The sequence below is a fragment of the Mauremys reevesii genome, linkage group 4 (genome assembly GCF_016161935.1).
Source record: "Mauremys reevesii isolate NIE-2019 linkage group 4, ASM1616193v1, whole genome shotgun sequence".
In the NCBI taxonomy this organism is placed as follows: domain Eukaryota; kingdom Metazoa; phylum Chordata; order Testudines; family Geoemydidae; genus Mauremys; species Mauremys reevesii.
This window is the reverse complement of record NC_052626.1, coordinates 127,631,099-127,646,325: the sequence shown is the minus strand read 5'-3', so window position 1 is coordinate 127,646,325 and position 15,227 is coordinate 127,631,099. Positions and strand designations below refer to the sequence as shown.

The following is a 15,227-nucleotide window of genomic DNA, read 5'->3' as shown; positions in this document are numbered from 1 at the left end:
TGCACGACACACCATATTGTGAGACTAATTACAGCATACAAAACGGTTTCAGCACAGAGTGTTTCAGCACAGCTGTGAAGACTTCACTGAGGACCCATGCTCTAGCATTGGAATTTCCCCTTTCCTGTAGATCCACTTTCAGACTACAAGACTATGTGTCAAAGGCAAGTGTAATCATAGCATACGGTACCTGACAACTGTATTTAACTATCTATTGCCAACCCTGTCTGTTCCCAAATTGGCAGGAAGTACAACTTCTGAAGAGACCAACTCAGTGCAGCAGGAGAGCTACCTAACAAGCAGTGCTGAAAGGTTCCTGACAGTTTAAAAATAAAGAGAGAGCGAGGAAGCACAGTACATGTTGTGCAGCTAATATGCGGAGCATGTGTCTTAGCCACAGATGCTAACCTTTCTGCCCACCTAATATTCTTGTAACTTTCTAGTGGTTTTAGTTAGACTCCAAGTCACAACCAGTTTTTAAAATATGTTGAATAAAAAGCCACCCTCACATTTAAGTAGTAGGAGAAAGTGAACAGTATGGCTCAATATCCTGCTGCTCTGAGTACCCACCATACTGTTGCCAACAGACAGCAGTACTGGTAAGGCCTGCCTGCATCCCTAAGAAGGATGGACTAAAGATAGTACTAACCAACAGCAGTGACATTTTAAAGAGGTATAGGAGTTTTATGGATGCGCAGTTTCAAAGTATGGTACAAGCCTAAAAGAATAATTTGCCTACTTATTCAGGCGTTGTTTAGAAGTGGATCGCTGATTTTAATTTTTCCAAATTGCTTAAAAATAAAGGACTAGCATGGGCAAAGTTCCTTTTGACTCAACCCACTGTATCCACACATTACAAGGATCCCAATTAACAGGCATATTCTTACATAACGTTCCGCATGCGCATACCCAGCCTAGACATAACATCTTGGCTCAAGGAAGGAAGGTCACCTTTAATTTTAAAATCTAGAAGTCTAATGCCAGATTCTTAATGTTATTTCATAATGTCTGTTCCTTTAAGGGGGAGATTTATATGACGCGAGACAAAACTCCAGAAACATCCATGGTCAATCTTTTTTTTTTTTTTCCCGGAGGGGAGAGAGAGAGAATTGTATAGCTTCCATCAATGAGATGGGATTTAAAATCACCTGTGAAACCTCCTGATTCCCATTTTGTATTTCCGTCAGTATGGAAAGGTTACAGAAGACACCCTACACACATACAATACGATATGCTATTTCCTGAACATCCAGTTTTCAGTTTCTTGCTTCCTGAGTGGGTGAGAGCCTGGTGAGGATGCTGCCATAAAAATATATAAACATGTACACCACACCTGTTATTCCTGCCATTGGCAACTGTGGGGGTAATTATGAACCCAGCATTACATTATGGCATCATGCTTAGCAAACACTACCTAAATATAAATACATAATAATAGGGAGTGTGATTCCTAACTTGTGAAAACCTTTGAAATAACAACATTATAACAGACAGCCCCATCAGATTACAGGTGGTCATCTTTAAAAAGGTGTGAAAATATTTAAAATATCTGACTACCCACTGCTTGCTATTCTATTACTGCAATCTATTTTTACCATCTATTATGGTTAGTCTTCCTTGGTCACTTTTTCTTAAAGAATAGCTCTAGCTTATTTTAATTTCAATGTCCACAATCAAAACACAGCCTCAAATGGAGCACAGCCAGCTCCTAGCGAAGTGTTAGTGTGGAACATGAACACGCATGCACATTTCTGGACACTGGAAAAATGCTAAATCTAATTTACCAGAGGAACAATGTGTATCTCCAGTGCCTGACCTGGGTGAGATTTTCCAAAGCACTCAGTGTTGACCTAACACTGCTCCCGCTGAAATCCAGGATAAAGATTCCCAATGGAACTAATTAGGCCAACCCTGAGCACTAGTGAAAAGCCACTCGATGTGTGGAGATATATTTATTAAAAATCTCCTGATTTTATTACCTTTTGTTTGCAGATTCCGTATCCATTTAGTTTTTCCTCCGTAATGAGTGTTTCCAGTTAGTTTTAAATTAAATATAAAAAGGCACTTGAAAAAAAAATTGCTCAGTACCAGCAGTCTAGCATTCAGGAGCGACACTACAGCAAGCCAGAGTACTGCTAAGTGGGGAATACATCTGTTTCAGACGGCCAAAGAAGTTACTGTATAAACAGGAAGAACCAAAATATTCGAAATGACGACCACCTAGATATTCTTTTAATACACACATTCCAGCAAAACATCTCATATACTTTGCATATGTTCAGATGTACAATTATAAAATGGCTGTTATGAAAGGTTTCAAAGTAGCTGCCGTGTTAGTCTGTATCCGCAAAAAGAACAGGAGTACTTGTGGCATCTTAGAGACTAACAAATTTATTTCAGCATAAGCTTTCGTGAGCTACAGCTCACTTCTTCGGATGCATAGAATGGAACACACAGACAGGAGATATTTATACAAACAGAGAACATGAAAAGGTGGAAGTACGCATACCAACAGGAAGAGTCTAATCAATTGAGATGAGCTATCATCAGCAGGAGAAAAAAAAACGTCTGAAGTGATAATTGAGATGACTAGTCTCTAAGGTGCCACAAGTACTCCTGTTCTTGTTATGAAAGGGTACATTTGCTTGGGTGGCAACTATTCTGGCTGTGGTGGTTTCCATGTGTAACCACCACAGATTGGGATTTATTAACCAATTTACCAACCTCAAACTCACTCTACCTGGGAAAGGGCAAGGACATGGAGAGCCAGCAGAAATCTCAGGAGTCAAAGCAAGCAACTCAGCAGAGAATTAGAGTGAAAATGAGCACCGGACAGCTGGGATGAGTATTTTAGTATGGTCATGAATTGAATCAACATTAGCACAGAGCAGCGGCACTTAAAATGAGAAATCCACAATGATAAGGAATCTCCTCAGGGCTGCTTCAAAAAGGGAGGACGAGTTTTGAAAACCCAGTGTTTGCGTTTGAAAAGGAGAGAGAAAATAGCAAGACTCCATCTGGAGGAACTCTGTTGCTGCTTGACAGGCCGCAGCCAGTCCCAGAGAATACACTCTGCAGATTCCACAGGGTTAGGAGAGCACAAGGATAAGGAAGAGTTTAGCCCAGCGATATAACGGGGACACTACAAGAAAGCTAATGATCACTAAACCCCAATCTGAAAAGATTTACACGTGCTTAACTTTAGGCACCGAGGTCAACTATCTGCTTTAGTACTTGCAGAAACATGGGCCTCACAAGTAGTCTGATCTGTAATTTAGGGAATCCTAGCTCCCTATATGCTGGTTATATCAGAAATCCTACACTCAGCTACTATAATACTGTGCACCTATACTGCACCTTTAATCCAAGGATTTTGCAGTGATTTACAAACAATATGCATAAGAGATAACTGAAAGGCAAATAATACCCATTTCCCAGATGGGCAAATGGAGGCACACAGAAATTAAGTGATAAAGTTTAGTGACAGACCCATAAAACTTACAAGCCCGTACTCCTCAGGCCTCTGCTCTAGCCACTACACTAGAGATCAGTGGTCTAGCTGAGATGGCTTATAAGCGTAAATTAATCTTATCCTACAATCATGAGGGAGATATGTAAATGGTGAGTGACTGGCTGAGATGCAGACACAACTGAATATTTTAAAGTGTTTACAAGACAACGCAGGTTGGTATAAACTGGAAGGCCGGATCCATAGTAAAAGTAGTTCCCTGTAAGTCAGAAGACTCTGTACTGTTTAGTGGTGAACTTAAGACTCTAGAAAGACTGCAGGTGTAACCACAAGGAGGAAAAGTAACTACCAATTAACTCAATGTTTTTCCATCACAGCAAACTGTAGCACCACTGTTAAGCAATCTGACAGGAGCCACCAGGCATTATGGTGGGGCAGCAGTAATAGCTGTACACCTGAGACTTCTTTAAGCCCTGTGTACATAAATGGTTTAGTGTTGATACTGAATCCTATGCACCCGGGTGAACAATAATTCCTGTATATACTGAAATACAAGATTGTTGCAGGGCCAAGTCATGCTTCCTTTGGGAGGGCCCGGAAATACCAGGAGTGTCAGTTCAGTTTTCTCCAAATCAGACACAGGACTTGGGGCGGGTGGGTAATGCAGCTTGGCTCCAATAAGCTATGGATGTTCCAAGAGCCCCAGAATTATCTCCACAGATCCTGGTAGCATCTTTAGAAGGATGGTATGTTTGCTGGGTCGACATTGCTGACTATCTCGAGCTGAGAAAGTATTAGCATTATCTGAAGTGGGGAGATCTCTGCAGGGAGGTGACATTCTCCCCAAGCGAGCCCTCCCCTCCACTCACATGGAGATTGCAGAAGCTGCCCCTCCCCCAGGCTCAGGAGATGGAGGGATGAGATTTTCAACCAAATTAGGTCAAGAAGAGCAGGTTTTGTACTAATTTCCTGCCTCCATGGTAGGAAGTCCCGAGGGGATAATCTCACCACTGATCTCCACACAACACAAGGTGATTTCTATATTTACGCACCCAATTAGGTATACAGCAAAACCTCTCTCAGATGTCTTTGAAAAGTAACATACTGCAAATTTAGAGTCTAATTGGAAAAAAAGGGCATTTTCAGCTCTCTCTACTGCCAGCATTATGGGAGGACTCCAATACCTCAGGTGATGCTCAGGGACCTGAATGGGCTCATGGACATGCATGTTTCATCGTTGGATGGAAGAGGATGTTTTAAACATAAAAACATCTCTTTTTGAAACAGCAACTAGTTCAAAGAGTGAAGGCAATAATCATTTCCACTGGGACTGGAGTGGCAACCCACATATCAGAAATCTTATCAATCAGAGAAGAGGTGGCATCGGCTATAGCAGGGGTAGACAACCTATGGCACGGGTGCCAAAGGTGGCACACAAGCTGATTTTCAGCAGCACTCACACTGCCTGGGTCCTGGCCACCGGTCCGGGGGGCTCTGCATTTTAATTTAAATTTTAAATGAAGCTTCTTAAACATTTTAAAAACCTTATTTACTTTACATACAACAATAGTTTAGTTATATATTACAGACTTATAGAAAGAGACCTTCTAAAAACATTCAAATGTATTACTGGCACGTGAAACCTTAAATCAGAGTGAATAAATGAAGACTCGGCACAGCACTGCTGAAAGGTTGCCGACCCCTGGGCTATAGTTTTCACTATTGTCTTCAACTTCACTAAGAGTATTCCTTTTAATGAAACTAGTTTATAAAACCAAAAATGCAATACAAGAAGAGCAGTTATAAAAAAACACTTCTCAGTCAGTTGAAGATGCTTTAATTCTGGCCTCTTAACAAGGGAGTTAAGCAGAGGGCCTGCATCATCTCAAGTCTGGATGGCCAAAAAAAAATATTTCGATTGCAATTGCTGTTTAGACAAAAACCTTGTTACTCATATGACAGACCAGACGAACTGCAATCAGTGCTTCAAGCTTTATAGAACCCCTCACCATTATTCTATGTCCCAGTAACCTAGAGAAAATAAATTATAGCTTTTTTCCTGCTAGTTTTTCCTGTTTCCCATTGATTTGAATGGGATCAAAGCAGGCATCTGCAGTTTAAAGCTGTTGTAGCTCCCCCAAGTGGCGGTCAGAGCTGCTCAAAACCCTGAAGGGTGAAGCTAACTCTCTTTACACCTTATTTTCAAAACAGACCAAACTGTTTTAAAAAGTCATTTTTGCAAAGCTCTCCTCTGTGTCGGTGTTGCTGTACACCAGTTCTTCATAACATTCACGCATTCAATAGGTTTCAAACAATAATACATAACCTGCCCACTTGTGAGGCTGCACCATCATCACTTGAAAAAAAAAAAACAGGAATACTTGTGGCACCTTAAAGACTAACAAATTTATTTAAGCATGAGCTTTTGTGAGCTACATCTTAAAGCTGTAGCTTAAATTATGTTAAATTATGTTAAAGCTCATGCTTAAATAAATTTGTTAGTCTTTAAGGTGCCACAAGTACTCCTGTTTTTTTTGCGGATACAGACTAACACGGCTGCTACTCTGAAACCGGTCATCATCACTTGATTACTCTCTAGAGTTGAAATACAAGTACTACAGTATTTTATACCACCTTGCACAATCCTGGTCAGAGCCTCTGGGAACTATTATTTCATTATTTCTGTTCTAATCAAATGTCTGAACAACATTATACTTTCGGGGAAAAACCAAGTGAACTTTTAAATCAGGGACATTCCGTAATTCTGGATTAATAATAATTGTATAATCTTACTGCCAGTAAATTGTTCTTGATTAATGTGATTTTAAGTAGTCCCTGCACTTTTTTGGACGCTGTGTCTGAAAAACAATTTCAATCACTGACTAAAGGCCCAACGGTGCAGGGGATTAGAGATTTATACATAGAATTCTGTAACTACTGGGGATGCTTTCAAAACATGTTTATGTGGCGTTAGTCATGACAACAACCACATTTACACACAATCTCAATATATCAAAAATAGCCCGTACGTTTTAGATGTAAATTCTTCAGAGCAGGGACTATTTCCATAAAGCACTACCTGTTTATAGAACAATACAACTACAGACACTTTTCCATGTCACAATACATTTTTTAAAATCAATTATTTATTTTTTCGGGGCACAGTGGGGAGAAGAGGTACAATATCAGACACAAAATGAAGGGTGAGATTTAAAAAAAATAAAATTAAAAGATGCATTGATTAGTTAGGTGCCTGGCTTATGGTATTTCATCAGCAGTTAGGCACCTTACTCCTTCTAGCCAATATTGGCAAGCTCACCCCAAGTGTTATTCAATTAAATAAATTAAGGTAGCAACAGCCCCGGAACTTTTTATTCTCTCCAATTTTACACAGCTAAGTGTACAACACTTAGAGAAATTCTGAAACTTTACAGAAGTATTAAAGGAGATTCCCCTTTAGGAATCTGAAACATCACTGCAGGGGGAAGGACCAGACCACCTATAAGATTTCTCTCAATCTTAATAGCGAATACCATGAACTAATCCCCAGGGCAAACGCTCTTTCCTAGACCAACTCACACACAAGACTTAAGCAACCCTTGTCATTAAAGCCCACTTTGTTATGCAGTAACACATTGATGTTCATGAATGATACAGTTCGATTTGTGACTGCTTCCATTCACCTCTTTTTCAGGGGGTTATTATTTAACTGTTTGAGCTTAAATTTAGGATAAAAGTTCTTTCTTGGGAGCATATTTTTACTCTATTATATCTCACAACATATGAACACCTTTTAAAAAGCTTTTTCATAACAACTCAGAAATGCTCTCCATATAAATACAGACTTAGTAAGCTAGAACATTTAATAGTCTAGTAAGTGCATTATAGATCGTTGATATTAAATAAAGCTATTACTTAATTCAAAGGATGTTAACACATGGGGTCTCACAGTTGCCTAACAGATAGAACTGTCCTGAATTCAAATGGATACCCTAGGTATTAGTTAGTATCCCGAGCCTTTGGAGAAAGTCCTAGGATGACAGCAGTTTCTACCTGTCACCTCTCAAATCTATCTTCTTCCCTTCCACACAACTTTCTTTTTCTCTGAAGGGCACACTTTACTTGCCGATCCCTGTCTTCACACAGCTCCTTAAAAACATCCTTCCCTGACCTGCTCCTATGTGCCTCTCTCTCCTTCTGTTGTGTGGACTTGTCTTAGATTGAGCTAGCATGTTATTTAGACTTTGGCCTTCTCCATTGAGGGTGCTGTGCCTTCCGTCATTAACAACCCACTCCTAGCCAAGTCAAACGGATTCTTCTCCCTTTTTATCATGTCTATACTGCAATCAAGGGGTGTGATTGTAGCTCATGTAGACATGCCCACCCAGAACCCTGAGTAACACCTGCCTTCTTTATCACTGAAAACTTTATCCTTCCTCTTTCCCATACTCACAACTTTGAGGTCATCTGTGATTCTTCTTCCTATGTTTGCAGTCTCTCACTCAAATTGTTACTTATTCCAGTAACGTCTCACAAAAAGTCCACTCTTCCCTCACTAGTCCCACCAATAAGTAAGGCGTGGACAAGGGTTTTCATCTCTTGCCTCATTTACTGTAACTTTCCACTTTCCTGCCTTTTCAAAAAGCTCATGCTGAAGTCATCTTCCTTGGTCACTGCTCTGATTAAGTTACCCTTCTCCTAAAATCCCATCCTTCCTTCCACTTATCAAGTCCAAGCTTGTTTTCCTCAGCTTCAGGTCCCTATATAGACTCAGCCCCAATGACATTGAATCTAATCTCCTCCTACACCACCCATGTCTTCCATCCCCACCCCTTCCTACATTCCTCCCAGTTCTCCTGCCTTGCTGCTTCCCTCGTCTTTCTTATTATCAATTTTACTCCCTCTCTTACACTCTCCACTGGCCTTAGAAAAATCTGTCAGCCCCACCCTTTATTTCTCTGAATCCCTCCTCCCCAAGAATCCTCATTCTCTTTACCAACTAGCCCCCTTCATTTTCCTTCCCTCATCTTTATCTCTATGTAGTCTTGCATTTGTCTTGTCCACATTAGGATACAAGTTTGTCAGGATAAGGATTATGCCTTGCTTTGTAAAGCCGAGTGTAAAATTTACACCACTGTGCAGACTACAGCAATGGAAAGGGGTTTTCTCATCATTGTAGAAACTCCACCTCCCTGAGCAATAGTAGCTAGATCGACAGAAGCATTCTGAGCGCTGTAGCTATGTCGACCTAAGTAAAAACAGCAAAGAGTCCTTGTGGCACATTAGAGACTAACAAATTTATTTGGGCATAAGCTTGTGTAGCCCAGGCCTTAGTAAGAGTTAGAAAGGGAATACACCTATAGGGTTATTTTGTCCCTTCCCTGCCTAATTAGGCCTTTTCTCTATAGTGCATCATCCTTTAGTGTTTTGTCCAACCCAGTTTGAAATACTTTGTAAGTACAGATAAATTTTATTAGAGGATCTTAAAACACTGCATAGCCAAATGGGTATTTATTCCTGTTTTATGGATGGGGAAACCAGAGATAAGGAGTTGAAGTGACTTCCCTAAGGGGACAAAAATATAGTGACAGAGGCAGGTACAAAACCCTGCTCTGTCTCTCAAGTCCCCTGCTCTAACCACTAAGCACATTTACCTCCTAGATTGAGCCAGTGGGGCTTCAACCCCCTTGGAAGATTACTGCCGGGTAATTTATCCTACTGTTGGGCATTTTTTCCTGCTACTTAACCTAAATGCCCAAACATTTTTTTAAAAAAGTAATTAATACCAAGACATGCCCGTGCCTAAATTAAGTGTGTGATCTTACTGCAACACTTTGTCCTTCCACTCCCCTTCATCTTCCTACTCCCTAAATATTTGTTGCCCTCATTCATGACTTTGCATCTAATATTACATCATACGATCGTCAGGGCAGGGACTACATCTTTGTTCTGGAAAAAAAAAAATACCCCACAGCATTGCAAACAAATTGTTCTTTTCTCAATTTCATCCCACTTCTCCTTGATACTATGCTTTGGATCTCAGTAATCATTTCCTCTGCCTCCTTGGTTTTTATATCCCTCAAATACTTGCTGTAATTCAAGAACCTGTAAGGTATATTACAACATTTAAAATCAAATATAAATAGAATTCAAAAACATTAAAAGCCAGAACATTCTACAAAAGTAGAATTTGTAGATTGAGAGCAGCATCCTTGCCTTCCTTCATTTTCCACTTAGGAACACCTTATTTTGACCCAACTCAACTGTATCTTTGTGAAGTTTGCCAAAAGGAGGCAGCTTTGTTTTTCCCTGTGCCAAACAGCATTTCTTTGGTTCCTAGTCCATTATTACATTTATGGGGCAGTGTTCACACATGGTTCCAGGTAACCCTCTCTCTAATACAACCTGATTAATCGATGAGGATGGGGTAAATAATGTTTTCAATCCTGTTTATAATACCAGTTTCCATGGTGATTAAGAAGTGTTTGAAATCAAGTTTAAGCATCTTTCCCAGCCCCTTGTAGAGAAAGTTTTGGTTTAAATGATTTGTCCTAAAAAAAAGGTTGATATTGGAGGAAGCAATATTTAAATGGAATCAATTCACTCATCTGATGAAAAGAGACTCCCCAAACTGGCACCTTAAGGGCACTGTCTACACCAGGGGTTGGCAACCTTTCAGAAGTGATGTGCCGAGTCTTCATTTATTCACTCTGATTTAAGGTATGGTGTGCCAGTAATACATTTTAACGTTTTTAGAAGCTCTTTTTCTGTATGTCTGTAATATATAACTAAACAATTGTTGTATGTAAAATAAATAAGGTTTTTAAAATGTTAAGAAGCTTCATTTAAAATTTAATTAAAATGCAGAGCCCCCCAGACCGGTGGCCAGGACCCAGGCAGTGTGAGTGCCACTGAAAATCAGCTCGTGTGCCGCCTTTGGCATGCGTGCCATAGGTTGCCTACCCCTAGTCTACACTGTGGAACTGAACATAGCAAAGCTCTGTTTGTTTATGATGGTCAATTTCACTCACAGACAGGATTAATTAAATGGTGCATCAAAGAAGGAACCTTGAATATAGCACTGAAAATACGAACCGGAATTAATCATCTGGAGACATTACATATTATTTCTGAATTTACCCTTCAAGGGCTCTTACAGCTCTTCAGATAAATAATATTCCTTTGTGGCACTGATATGCACGTCTGAATATGCACTTAGCAGCAGGAAAATAGCAACTTCACAAGAGCTATTTGGGCTAACGAATGAGAGAAAAAGCGAGGGCACGAGCCTTCAATCATGTTTATTTTGGGTTATATATGATAATTGTGCTGAGATATACGTTTACTTTTACAATCCACGGGACATTTTTAGGAAGGTGTCATTACACAGAAACCTCATTTTGTGACAACACTGTGCTTTCACAACTGGATTAAAAAACATCCTCCCCAGTGCACCATTATCATGGCTGCAGACCATGTTCCGATTCATTGAAGAGCACTGCTGTAGGAAGTTGCAAAACAGTATTTCAGCAAAGGATACAGGGCTGCCTATAGTGAAAGTAGACCACTTCTCAATTAGTTGATCTAAAATTGTTTGAAAACAGGTGAAATCTCAGATATGGGACAAAGAATATTAATCTAGATGTAAATGACTGGAATAAACAGGGTGGATGCAGAGTCAATTTAACTTAAAATTTCCAGATCAAAATGATATTTAAATATCACAGTTGTAACATAATTAGACAAAAGTTAGAAGATTCAAAGCAAAGACTCCTAACTCACTTTTTTTGTAAAAGCAGCAAAGAATCCTGTGGCACCTTATAGACTAGCAGACGTTTTGCAGCATGAGCTTTCGTGGGTGAATACCCACTTGCAAGACTTGCATCCGACGAAGTGGGTATTCACCCACGAAAGCTCATGCTGCAAAACGTCTGTTAGTCTATAAGGTGCCACAGGATTCTTTGCTGCTTTTACAGATCCAGACTAACACGGCTACCCCTCTGATACTTCACTTTTTTGTGTGAGAGTGAGATTAAAACAGATTCTGCATCTACTTTAATGTTGCTGGAGGCACCCACAGGGTAGATTTGATATGCGTATACTGTGAAGATTGAAACACATTTCCCTCTCTCCCTCAATCATCTGCTCAAGGTTTGATTTAATCCGGTCCTTTCACCTGGCTCTTTCAGAATTTAAGAGCACCAGCAGACTCTGCCTATTCTCCAAGAGTACAAAGGGCACATCACAACAGTGTAAGCCGATTCATTTATTTATTACATTCCATTCCCCCCCCCAACAAAAAAAGTAAGCCCAGCCAGCAGATCCTAAAGCAAAAAAAGAAAAACAAAACCCCAAAAAACTAGCACAACCTACGGACACTGCCTTCCCTATCCTTGCATAACTGCATTTATAGAGATAACAGTGTTTTGTAAAAACAATTTGAGATCCTTGGTTAGGAGCAGAGCATAAGGCAGAGCTACCTCCCAAGGTTAAGGACCACGACAGTTACACAGATACTCCAACTCTCACACACCTTCCATACACAGGAGGCTTCTCCTGTGGTACTTACCCGGGGTTCTTTAGCCACAGCACAAATAACCCACCCGTTCTCCAGGTTCTTCCTGATCCCACATCTCACCACGTTCCTTCGCCCCCTTTCCGCCAGGCTTCCTCAATTACCTTCCTCCAATGTTACTATTACCACCTGGCTCTTACATAGCGCTTTCAATAAATATACCCAGTGCAATATGTACAGCATTTCCGTTTGCAGCTCTCCGTGACCTCCTAGCCAGGATCTCTATGTTGCTGGTTATGGGGGGGGGGGCGGTGGGTTATATCCCCCCTCACTCTCCTCTCGGTAGAAATACTAAAATTGACACGGTCTCATTGTATAAACCTTCCCTGTTGCAGGGGGTGTAATTCATCCTCCCCCCTTCCCCTCCAAACACCCACACTCCCCAAAATGTTCCCTTGGGGGATGTAATTCTTCTCCCCTTCAGCATACATCCATGCAGGTGAGGGGGGCGGTTTGCGATTGTAAGAGGTAAGAAGGAGGGTTTGGGGGACACAGGAAGAGGGAAGCTGGGGGCTGTTCTAGGGGAAAGGAGAGACATGGGGTCCAGTGGGGGGGGGAGAGCCTGTACCCAAAGTTGTCCATGAAGCTACCCCTAGCGGGGGGCTGCCCCTAGTGGGCGGGGGGCTGCCCCTGACTAGGGGGGGCTGCCCCTGACTAGGGGGGGCTGCCCCTAGGGGGCAGGGGGCTGCGCCTGACTAGGGGGGGCTGCCCCTAGGGGGCAGGGGGCTGCGCGACCCCCCTCGCGGGGGCTGCCCCTAAGGCGGACGGTGGGAGGGGGGGAATCGCCCCCGCTTTAAGCCGCGGTCCCGACATCCACCCCGGGGGCGCCGGTACCTGCCGCGCCGCCGCCGCCTCCTCTGGCTCCCGCCGCCGCCGCGCTGCCGGGCTAGGACTGACACCAAGCGCCCGGCCGGAGCCGGCCCCGAGACCCCCGCCTGCCCCCGCTAGGCCCCGCCCCTCAGAGCGCCTATTGGCCGCCGAGCCTGCCCGTCTATGTCAAGGGCACCCGAGGCGCTTCTTCATTGGCTATCGCTCCTCCCGCATGTAAATAAGGCGGCTTCTTCCCAGCCCCCTTGTCGGGAGCAGTCCGCAGCCTCGAGCTCTCTTTGCAAGAGAGGGGCAGTGCCGGAGCCGGACAAACTGACTGCAACCCCCCCCCAATCCTCAGTGCAACCGCCCCAACACCCACCCGTACAACCCCCCAGATCCTCAGGGCAGCCCCCCCAAGACCACGTGCAACCCCAAAACTGTCAGTGCAACCTTCCAGCCCCCGTGCAAACCTCCCCAAACCATCAGTGCAAGTGCAACCCCGCCCCCCAGACCCGGTGCCTTCCACCAAACAGTCAGTGCAACCCCCGATTCCCCGTGCAACCCCCAAACCATCAGTGCAACCTCCCCCCGGCCCCGCCCGGTGCAACCCATAACCCCAAACCCACACATCAGCCCAAGCCGATGATGCTGCGTGGTACAACGGAAAAACCCAACCCATCTCAAACGCGGCACTATAACAAACATGAAACCTATACGAAAGCAACGGCATTGAACTCGGCTGTAATCATGCAACCCACAACGGTTCAGGGCAAAGATAAGACCTTAGTGGGAATTTAGACTGGAAGATTAGCACAACTTTCATTGCCTGACTGTAGCAGGAGTGTAACCCATTATAATATTCAGAGTCCCCAAAATAATATCAAGCACATATCCACTGCTTAAAGTCTGGCGTTTTTAAATTCCGGCATTATTACTTGTAACACCTCAAATTACTGCAACCGGAAGATTGGAGAAGTTATTTTGTATCCCTTTTTCAGCATGACAGTACTTGGTACATAGTCAGTTTCACCGTTTCCACTGTATAGTCAGTTTCGCCTGGGGTTTGTTTGGGTCCTTAACGTAGCAACAGTAGAAAGAAAAACATGTTACTACGGTTCATGATCATGCAGATTGTAAGGCCACATAAGGGGGCAGAGGAATCAGCAGCAGGTATAGAACCTGCAGTTCCTTGGTAATTATTTATTTTCTATTTGCTAGATAAAGTGGCCCTGTTCCTTTAAGCAATTTCTTTTCACTGGAGCAAAACCAAGCAACAGACTTGTGGCTTCCATTCCCCTGCTTTTCTCTTCCCTCCATTTTTACATACAAACACAGACACTGCTGCATTTTGCTACCATTATTTGGGGAAGTGGGTGGTTGGGTAAACTACTCTATACCTAGATCCGCTGGCCCAGATTTCTGGTTTTCAGAAGGGCTGAGGACACAGCAGCTTCCCGTGGTGACACCTTCTGGCCAGGTTTTCAAAGGAGTTCAGCACTCAGGGGGCTGAGCTAGTATGAAAAATTGGGCCACTTGTTTGAGCTGTGGCCACTGTTGCAGCAACAGCTATGAAATGGCTGCTTTGTGACTGGGGTGGAAGGAAGTGGGGGGGAAAAGGGTCCTACCTAACTCTCCTTTATTAACACAAAGATGGTGAACAAGGAGCCCAATTTAAGGCCTGCAGGATCCTGTCAGTGTATTCCCCACCCCTCTTAAAGCAAAAACTCTATCCTCAACCCACCTCTTTGTGTATGTCTGGATATTGCAGCATTTATGGCATGTTATAAACACAGTGTAGAGACGCAGCAATAGTGGAGGGGGAGAATGGAGTTAAATACTAACTCTTCATATCCCTTGTTATTGTGGGTTTAATATTAGACTAGCAGCACCATTAACTGGACATATATTTTTCCTTGACTTTTAAAAAATAGTGAATAGAGAAATAAATCCTTTGTGACTATCTGAAAGTTAATGATAGAAAGGAATGATTTCAGAGCAGACATGGACTGTTGCAATAATCAGGATAGCTATTGTTTAGTTTAAAAAAGAAGTTTGTTAATCGAAAATGCTAATCTGGGCTGGAGAACCACCTTAGATTAGAAAAACATCAAGTTTTTTTTAAACTATCTTTTTCAGTACTAGCAGCAAAGAGTCCTGTGGCACCTTATAGACTAACAGACATTATTGGAGCATGAGCTTTCATGGGTGAATACCCACTTCATCGGCTGCATCACCCACGAAAGCTCATGCTCCAATATGTCTGTTAGTCTATAAGGTGCCACAGGACTCTTTGCTGCTTTTACAGATCCAGACTAACCCGGCTACCCCTCTGATAGTTTTTCAGTACTGTTGAATCTGGTTTACCTTTTTGTA

General features: G+C 42.5%; 1 protein-coding gene across 5 annotated transcripts in view; it reads right to left on the bottom strand.

Annotated features, from left to right (window-relative positions):
* The window catches only part of FKBP5 (FKBP prolyl isomerase 5), a 50,850-nt gene extending 37,895 nt beyond the window's left edge, over nucleotides 1-12,955 (bottom strand). For 2 of the 5 annotated variants that reach the window (XM_039534387.1, XM_039534386.1), the window contains exon 1: nucleotides 7,923-8,282. The gene's annotated coding sequence lies outside the window, so the exon portion shown is untranslated. Of the gene's footprint in view, nucleotides 1-7,922; nucleotides 8,283-12,038; nucleotides 12,217-12,878 lie in introns of those variants that run through there. The other 3 variants (XM_039534389.1, XM_039534388.1, XM_039534390.1) reach the window with 3 other exon arrangements.
* Nucleotides 12,956-15,227: the final 2,272 nt, after the last annotated feature.